This window comes from Scyliorhinus torazame, chromosome 15, assembly GCF_047496885.1.
Source record: "Scyliorhinus torazame isolate Kashiwa2021f chromosome 15, sScyTor2.1, whole genome shotgun sequence".
NCBI classification, from domain to species: domain Eukaryota; kingdom Metazoa; phylum Chordata; class Chondrichthyes; order Carcharhiniformes; family Scyliorhinidae; genus Scyliorhinus; species Scyliorhinus torazame.
In genome coordinates, this window is record NC_092721.1 from 35,632,371 (window position 1) to 35,642,468 (window position 10,098).

General features: G+C 44.6%; 1 long non-coding RNA gene across 1 annotated transcript; it reads right to left on the minus strand.

The window, feature by feature from the left end:
• On the minus strand, window positions 1–6,878 carry LOC140391383 (uncharacterized). Its single transcript, XR_011935032.1, has 3 exons — window positions 6,678–6,878; window positions 5,795–5,829; window positions 1–363 (listed from the first exon to the last, which is right to left on the minus strand). It is a non-coding gene; the product is annotated as an uncharacterized lncRNA (long non-coding RNA).
• Window positions 6,879–10,098: the final 3,220 nt, after the last annotated feature.

Here is a 10,098-nt window from a genome sequence, read left to right on the forward strand (position 1 = left end):
GCATGCTGAGGATGTACCTTCATGTACCTAGACAAATCTGACAGACACCCCTCAGTTCACCCCAGACAAGGTCTGCAGTATGGTCAGGCGCGGTGCAATATTGGGCAGTGAGGAGACATCGAAGAGGAAGAAGTTGCAGGGCAGGAAGCCTCTTCAATGATTCTGAGGAGGCAGAATGCAAAGTATCCAATGCAACAGCAGTGGTGCTCATTGATGCCTAGGGCAGAAAGGTAGCACAGTGGTTAGCACTGTTGCTTCACAGCGCCAGGGTCCTGGGTTCGATTTCCGCTTGGATCACTGTCTGTGCGAAGTTTGGACGTTCTTCCCGTGTCCGCGTGGGTTTCCTCTGGGTGCTTCAGTTTCCTGCCACAAGACCCGAAAGACGTGCTTGTTAGGTGGATTGGACATTCTGAATTCTCCCTCAGTGTACCTGAACAGGCGTCATAGTGTGGCGACGAGGGGATTTTCACATTAACTTCATTGCAGTGTTAATGTAAGCCTACTTGTGACACTAATAAAGATTATTATTATTACAATAAAGATTATTATTAGTGTGAGGTTTAATTGGTTTCTACTCTTTTGACAACTGTTTGAAAAAAATACTTTGCCACTCCAATTTCTCCAACACAATGATAGAAGGATACCACAGGGGTATTTGGTAATTTTCCAAATACAAGAATGGTGGCCCATCACCAATGCCACGAGAAAAGTAATGTTCTGCCTATCTACGACCAATACTTTTCAATTCCCCGGCAATGTCTTCTATTTCTAGATTGCAGAAAGCTCTTGAAGAAGCAGTTCAGTTTGATATTCTGAAATCTGAAACAACCTGACCACATAATATGAGACTCCCAAATTAAACCCTTGCAAAACTTTCAGGAATGGAGAGCTGGGGTCACGGTGTGTGGGAGTTGCATATAATTGAGTGAAAATCCTACAAGTCAGATAATATATTGATGTTCTTCATTACATATTATCCATATGTGCTAAAGCAGTTGAGAATAAAATGGACAGTCCTTTGGGTGCCGTGGGACCATTAGGGCTGACATCCCAAAGGCATTATTATGTATTGCAGCTAAAATAGTGTTTAGTAAATACTACGATTGCCTTATGGCAGCTGAGAAGAAGCTAACGGTTTGTACTTGTTTGAGAGATGCCCCAGAAGCAGATGTAGAAAAGATGGAACACCTGTCACTAGACCCTTCAGCCATCCATTTGCTGATCCATTGTTTAGTTACGGGTTTGCAAAGGGTCCTTGTGCTGTTCGAGAAGTATCATTCGATGTGAGAGATGCAAGTGTGGAATATCTTTCGTGTCTATAACGGGAGTAGGCAGATAATGATGCAGGCTTCGCATTGCTTAGCTTTCACATGATCATTCCAAGCAAATCTTCTGGGATGGGCAATAATTAGATGTACTGTGAGACGCTGAGGCATGAGATGCAATTATCTCCTGCTGGTAGCTTTCCTTGCCAGCATATGGAATTTCTGGTGGTTTTGCAGCTATGTGAAGGCTTAACATCAAAGAGAAGCAGCCAGTCAAAGACATCAAAGAACAAAGAAAAGTACAGCACAGGAACAGGCCCTTTGGCCCTCCAAGCCCATGCCGACCATGCTGCCCGACTAAATTACAATCTTTTACACTTCCTGGGTCCGTATCCCTCTATTCCCATCCTATTCATGTATTTGTCAAGATGCCCCTTAATTGTCACTATCGTCCCTGCTGCCAACACCTCCTCCGGTAACGAGTTCCAGGCACCCACTACCCTCTGTGTAAAACATTTGCCTTGTACATCTACCCTAAACCTTGCCCCTCGCACCTTAAACCTATGCCCCCTAGTAATTGTCCCCTCTACCCTGGGGAAAGGCCTCTGACTATCCACTCTGTCTATGCCCCTCATAATTTTGTAGACCTCTATCAGGTCGCCCCTCAACCTCCTTCATTCCAGTGAGAACAAACCGAGTTTATTCAACCGCTCCTCATAGCTAATGCCCTCCATACCAGGCAACATCCTGGTAAATCTCTTCTGCACCCTCTCTAAAGCCTCCACATCCTTCTGGTAGTGTGGTGACCAGAATTGAACACTGTTCTCCAAGTGTGGCCTAACTAAGGTTCTATACAGCTGCAACATGACTTGCCAATTCTTACACTCAATGCCCCGGCCAATGAAGGCAAGCATGCTGTATGCCTTCTAGACTACCTTCTCCACCTGTGTTGCCCCTTTCAGTGACCTGTGGACCTGTACACTTAGATCCCTCTGACTTTCAATACTCTTGAGGGTTCTACCATTCACTGTATATTCCCTACCTGCATTAGACCTTCCAAAATGCATTACCTCACATTTGTCCGGATTAAACTCCGTCTGCCATCTCTCCGCCCAAGTCTCCAAACAACCTAAATCCTGCCGTATCCTCTGACAGTCCTCATCGCTATCCGCAATTCCACCAGCCTTTGTGTCGTCTGCAAACTTACTAATTAGACCAGTTACATTTTCTTCCAAATCATTTATATATACTACAAACAGCAAAGGTTCTTGATCCCTGCGGAACACCACTAGGCACAGCCCTCCAATTAGAAAAGCATCCTTCCAGTGCTACTCTCTGCCTTCAATGACCTAGCCAGTTCTGTATCCACCTTGCCAGCTCACCCCTGATCCCGTGTGACTTCACCTTTTGTACTAGTCTACCATGAGGGACCTTGTCAAAGACCTTACTGAAGTCCATATAGACAACATCCACTGCCCTACCTGCATCAATCATCTTTGTGACCTCCTCGAAAAACTCTATCAAGTTAGTGAGACAGGACTTCGCCTTCACAAAACCATGCTGCCTCTCACTAATACGCCCATGTACTTCGAAATGGGAGTAGATCCTGTCGCGAAGAATTCTCTCCAGTAATTTCCCTACCACTGATGTAAGGCTCATCGGCCTGTAGTTCCCTGGATTATCCTTGCTACCCTTCTTAAATAGAGGAACAACATTGGCTATTCTCCAGTCCTCCGGAACATCACCTGAAGACAGTGAGAATCCAAAGATTTCTGTTCAGGCCTCATCAATTTCCTCTCTAGCCTCCTTCAGTATTCTGGGGTAGATCCCATCAGGCCCTGGGGACTTATCTACCTTAATATTTTTCAACACCTCGTCTTTTTGGATCTCAATGTGACCCAGGCTATCTACACACCCTTCTCCAGGCTCAACATCTACCAATTCCTTCTCTTTGGTGAATACTGATGCAAAGTATTCATTTAGTACCTCATCCATTTCCTCTGGCTCCACACATAGATTCCCTTGCCTATCCTTCAGTGGACCAACCCTTTCCCTGGCTACCCTCTTGCTTTTTATGTACGTGTAAAAAGCCTTGGGATTTTCCTTAACCCTATTTGCCAATGACTTTTCGTGACCCCTTCTAGCCCTCCTGGCTCCTTGCTTAAGTTCCTTCCTACTTTCCTTATATTCCACACAGGCTTCGTCTGTTCCCAGCCTTTTAGCCCTGACAAATGCCTCCTTTTTCATTTTGACGAGGCCTACAATATCTCTTGTTATCCAAGGTTCATGAAAATTGAGGTATTTATCCTTCTTCCTCACAGGAACATGCCGGTCCTGAATTCCTATCAACTGACACTTGAAAGCCTCCCACATGTCAGATGTTGATTTACCCTCAAACATCCACCCCCAATCTAGGTTCTTCAGTTCCCGCCTAATATTGTTATAATTAGCCTTCCCCCAATTTAGCACATTAACCCTAGGACCACTCTTATCCTTGTCCACCAGTACTTTAAAACTTACTGAATTTTGGTCACTGTTCCCGAAATACTCCCCTACTGAAACTTCTCCCACCTAGCCGGGCTCATTCCCCAATACCAAGTCCAGTACAGCCCCTTCCATAGTTGAACTGTCTACATATTGTTTTAAGAAGCCCTCCTGGATGCTCCTTACAAACTCTGCCCCGTCTAAGCCCTTGGCATGAAGTGAGTCCCAGTCAATATTGGGGAAGTTGAAGTCTCCCATCACAGCAACCCTGTTGTTTTTACTCTTTTCCAAAATCTGTGTACCTATCTGCTCCTCTATCTACCGCTGGCTGTTGGGAGGACTGTAGTAAACCCCCGACATTGTGACTGCACCCTTCTTATTCCTGATCTCTACCCATATAGTCTCAATGCCCTCTGAGGTGTCCTCCTGTAGTACAGCTGTGATATTCTTCCTAACCAGTAGCGCATCTCCGCCACCCCTTTTACACCCCCTCTATCCTGCCTGAAACACCTAAATCCTGGAACGTTTAGCTGCCAATCCTGCCCTTCCCTCAACCAGGTCTCTGTAATGGCAACAACATCATAGTTCCAAGTACTAATCCAGCTCTAAGTTCATCTACCTTACCCGTAATACTTCTTGCATTAAAACATATGCACTTCAGGCCACCAGACATGCTGTGTTCAGCAACTTCACCCTGTCTGCTCTGCCTCAGAGCCATACTGTCCCTATTCCCTAGTTCTCCCTCAATGCTCTCATCTTCTGACCTATTGCTCCCGTGCCCACCCCCCTGCCATACTAGTTTAAACCCTTCCGTGTGACACTAGCAAACCTCGTGGCCAGGATATTTATGCCTCTCCAGTTTAGATGCAACCCGTCCTTATATAGGTCACACCTGCCCCGGAAGAGCTTCCAGTGGCCCAGATAACCGACAACCTCCCTCCTACACCAGCTGTTTAGCCATGTGTTTAGCTGCTCTATCTTCCTATTTCTGGCCTCACTGGCATGTGGCAGAGGGAGTAATCCCGAGATTACAACCCTCGAGGTATTGTCTTTTAACTTTCTGCCTAGCTCCCTTAACTCCTGCTGCAGGACCTCATACCCCTTCCTGCCTATGTCGTTAGTACCAATATGTACAATGACCTCTGCCTGTTTGCCCTCCCCCTTCAGGATGCCCTCTACTCGTTCGGAGACATCCTGGACCCTGACACCAGGGAGGCAACATACCATCCTGGAGTCTCTTTCACGTCCACAGATGCGCCTATCTGTGCCCCTGACTATAGAGTGCCCTATGACTATTGCTCTTCTGTGCATTGCCCCTCCCTTCTGAACATCAGAGCCAGCCGTGGTGTCACTGCTCTGGCTGCTGCTGTTTTCCCCTGATATGCTATCCCCCCCGACAGTTTCCAAAGGGGTATACCTGTTCAAGAGGGGGACAACCACAGGGGTTTCGTGCACTGACTGCCTGCCCTTTCTGGTGGTCACCCATTTCTCCGCCTGCACCTTGGGTGTGACCACATTTATACAACTGCTATCTATGACGCTTTCCACCACCTGCATGCTCCTAAGTGCATCCAACTGCTGCTCCAACTGAACCATGCGGTCTGTGAGGAGCTCCAGTTGGGTGCACTTTCTGCAGATGAAGCCATTTGGGACGCTGGAAGCCTCCCGGACCTGCCACATCTCACAGTCAGAGAACTGCACCCCTCTAACTGACATTGCGTCATTTAGTTAGTAAATTACATTTAAAACTTTTTTTTAAAGTTATTGTTAACTATATGTTTCCTTGCACTAGATTTCTACTATAAACGTGAAAGCTAAATACAGTACTCTCCAACCTCTGGCTTAGATACCCCTCTAAATTATAATTAAGTAATTATGTTGAATTAGTTTACCAATGCTTAATTTTTAAAATTTAGTGTAGATTCCCAACCAGCCAATCAAGTCACAGCTTTTCTGTGATGTCACTGCAGTTTATTCCCCCCACCCCCACACACACAATTTGAAAAGGTAATAAAAGTAAAAATGAGTAAAAAGCACTAACTTACCTTCTGAGGGTCTCAGATGCTCTCAGGTTCTCTCCCTGCAGGTTAAAAGTTACAGGCCAGAAGGAGAGAGAACAAAACATTAGGGAAAAAGCACCTTCTCCCACTCTGCACTGAATTACCTCACTGCACCAAATTACCAAGTTCCAAATTCCCCACTCGGGATGTGTCTCACTCAGGCTGTGTCTCTTTGACCTGCGCAACACTTACTGAGTGCGCTTTCTGTCTGTCTTTTATACAGACTTCAGGATGACTCACACTACTTAAACTTCGAAGAGAAGAATACAATGTGTACCTTTGTGCCCCTAAACAGGCCTCAGGTGACTGCCAGATAACTGCCTCTCAGCAATTAGGGTGGGGGCAGCTTCAGCCAATCAGACACTAATCTACACACTGCTTCCGATGAAAGGCCATCAACCTGAAACGTTAACTTTGTTTCACTGCATACAGATGCAGTCTGACCCAAGTATTTCCAGCATTTTACATCTTTATTACGATTTTGCATATGGGGACAGAATGTGGCAGATAAAACACGGGATTAAGTGGCCAAAAATAAAGTGGCTATAAAAAGAGGAAGAACAAAATTGATCATTTTAACTCACAGCGATCACATTATGAAAGCCCTGGGAAATAACATGCTGGAATCCTGGACTCCAGAGTCTGAAAGTAATGTACGGGATGCTTTCTAAGCTGTGCACTACTTACAACTTCGCCTGAAGATATCACTCTTTTGATGGAGGCGTTACTGATAAATGTTGCAAATAATTATGATTAATTTATTCAGAGTTTATTCAAGACAAAAAGATATTCATAAATTTCCACTTGATAATGATGCATAGATATGCACAATCTTTGCAGGAAAGTGGAGTTTAGGCAGAAGATTCACCATAATCTGGTTGAACAGTGGAGCAGCCTCGAGGGGTTGAAAGATCCTCTTCCATTTCTGATGCTCTGGTGCACTTAAAATAATGAAAATATGGGCAGAGATCAATTGTGCCTGTTCTCCAGTCATAATTCTGGAGATGCATCTTTCTTGTGGGCGTTATTAGTGCTGCAGTTTGCACCACTTTATCATCCAGCAATATGTATTACTCAGGAGAGGAAGGTAGTGAACAACAGTGAGGAATCTGCCCCGGGGGGCGGGGGGAGGGGGGGGGGGGGGGAGTGAAGGTGCAGCTGCTGAACCACACTTTTCAGCTGGGAATTTCATCAGCATTTATTGAGGCGATGTTCTGCGAACCGTCCATGCACCTATCGCATCAGCCATCTTCAGGGTAGTCCGATGTGCTGTTATCCTGAGAGTCAATCACGTGTGGCCACTCTATCAATCTCCCTGCTGCTGGGCATCGTCACACCATGCTGACAGATGTGCAAGATGGCAGTGACCTCAAATGCGACAGTCGAAGCACAGAGCAAATGTTTCCTTCAAGCAATTCTCTACGCTGGAGGCGAAAGTCTGTTACGCATGGGAGCCCTGGCCCTGACAGCAGTCTGAGCAGTCATGTGAAACACCATGGTTGACCTTCAACCTCTGTGACAAGGGACTCTGCAACAGATGTACCTAAGTGTTCCACTCTCCTCAGTGGACTAAATACTTGAGTACTCTATACATCATCCAGTGCACGCTCCTGTAGTTCTGTTTCTAAGCTCACTAGATGAATGTGCTGGAAGTGGTGTTTTGAAGGCTGAGAGCAAGTTGCTGGGATTTCACAGTGCATTAGGACCATACCTTGTCTCCCAGCAGCAACCTAGAGAAAGAGAAGAGAAATATGTATTACCTACAATCTTTATCAAGGCCTTCAGTAGAAGGACTAAGATCATGATATTATTCAGTCAGTGTTTTGGTGCCAGTAAGTTATTGAAAAGTGAACAAATAGGATGAGAAGAAAGAACAGGATATGGCGAGTACCAGCTCTGAATTAGGTCGGATTTCCTCCCTCCCAATCCCCTAGTCCTTCAATGGCTGCCTCCTTAAAAAGGGTAAGAGGTGGTACCTTAGGGATCTGTGTGTTAGTTATCTCCCACTTGTTAAAAGTCATCTTCTGATGGAAACAGAATTAAAGAGGTGACAAATTCAAATGTGTAATTTTGCAGCCCACAGTGACTACGGTTACATGAAGGATCTATCTGGGCAAAAGGGATTTGTGGAATTACAAAAATCAGCCACACAGATAGCTTATCTTTTCAGGTATGAGCACTTCATGACAATATCTGAAATGGTTATTTGTCTATTAGGGAACTGTAAATATCCATTTTTGCAGACTTGATTTGTGAAGACCAAAGGTATTTATTAATAAGAACTGTACAGAAGACACATGGGCTGTAGCTCGCTCCCACTATATTGCTGCTTCGGAGCCTTTCTCACCATGAGGTGATTACACGCTTTGAGTCCTGACAGGCCACACAGGCCAGGTGACCCTTACTCTGCTGTGTTGCTCTTAAAGGGATAATCACCACAGGGGCAGATCTCCTGACTTATACATTTCAAAGGCTATTTCAAAGTTAATGGAGTTTAATGGCATTTATTGGCCCTCATAATAGTGCTCATACCTGAAAAGTTGTTATCTGTACAGCTGATTTTTGTAATTCCACAAATACATTTTGCCCAAACAGATCCTTCAGTGTAGCTGTATGTTCATGTACCCATAGTAACTGTGGGCTGCATAATGACATAAATAATGGGAATCGTCATACATCGGCTGGAAATTTGGTCTCTCATTTGTGGCGGGGTTTTTAAGGAGCCACTGAGAGTTGATGGAGTTTTGGCTGTGATGTAAAATTTTCCATTCTCAATTGCATGGGTCCTGCCATGAATGAGACCAGAGAATCCTGCCCATCATATCTAATGTTAATTATTTTAAATAATTGCAAACATTTTTCAGGAACAAGATATCGGAGAATTCACAATGTTGCAAGATTTTAACTGGACAAATCCTGTTGCTTTTTAAAGTATCCAATCAATCAAAGTTCCTTTTATACCATTAGTTCATTATGGTTTTGTGAAAATTTGCATGCTTCAAAGTATTGTCTCATCCAATTAACTGGATTTCACTTTTAACAAGCACAACTCATACCGAAAAATGAGGTGTCAACCCAATGAAGCTACTTGTGTGCCAAACAGCAAGTTATAGACTGGGCTAAGCGATTCCACAATAAACGCATCAGATCTAAGCTCTGCAGTCCGGCCACATCCAGCCGTGAATGGCCGTGGACAATTAAACAGCTCACAGGAGGAGGAGGTGTCATGTGAGAGTACCTTTAAGAAATGGGTGTTTATAAATGGGTGTGTATATAAATATCTGTAGTGAGGGTACCTTTAAGAAATGGGTGTTTACTACTGCAGTGATGTCAGAGTGGGCGGAGCTGGGCTGTCTGTCAGCGTTTTACTTTTGTTTTAGGCTGTTTGCTGCAGGGTGTGTTTTAGTTTTGTTTTCAGTGTTGGAGCTGAAACCAGACAGAGCAGGTGTACTGTTGAACTCTCTGCCATGAAAACACTTTCTCTTGATCATTTGGTGAATTCAGAATTATAAATGTTCTCAGTAGTGAATGTAAACCTAACGTGCTTCTGTTTAAAGGTGTTTCTTAAGTCTTCTGGATGTTAAAAGGAAAGCTTAAAGGATTACTTAGTGTTGTATTCTTTGGGGGTTGAATTTGAAGTGATGATTGCTAAGATGTTCACTGTATTTTTCAAAAAGGTTAACTTGAGTTCATAGAATAAACATTGTTTTGCTTTAAAAATTACTTTTCCATTTCTGCTGTACAACACCTGTAGAGTGGGCCGTGTGCTCCCCATACCACAATCTAGTAAAAGTTGTGGGTCAGGTGAACTCCATGATACACTTTGGGGTTCTCTAAACCCTGGCCCATAACAGAGGCTCCACAAATACCTCATCCTCAATGATGGAGGAGTCCAGCACAAATGTGCAAAAGAGAAGGCTGAGGCATTCGCAGCAATATTCAGGCTGAACTGCCGAGTGGATGATCCATCTCGGTCTCCTCTAGAGGTCCCCAGCATCACAGATATCAGTCTTCAGCCAATACAATTCACTCCACGTGATATCAAGAAATAGCTGAATGCATTGGATACTGCAAAGGTAATGGGCCCTGACAATATCCCGGCAATAGTTCTGAAGACATGTGCTCCAGAACTTGCCGCAACCCTAGCCAAGCTGTTCCAGTACAGCTATAATATAGGCATCAAACCGGTAATGTGGAAAGTTACCCAGGTGTGGCCTGTACACAAAGAACAGGGCAAATCCAACCCAGCCAATTATCACCCTCTCCGTCTACTCTACATCATCAGCAAA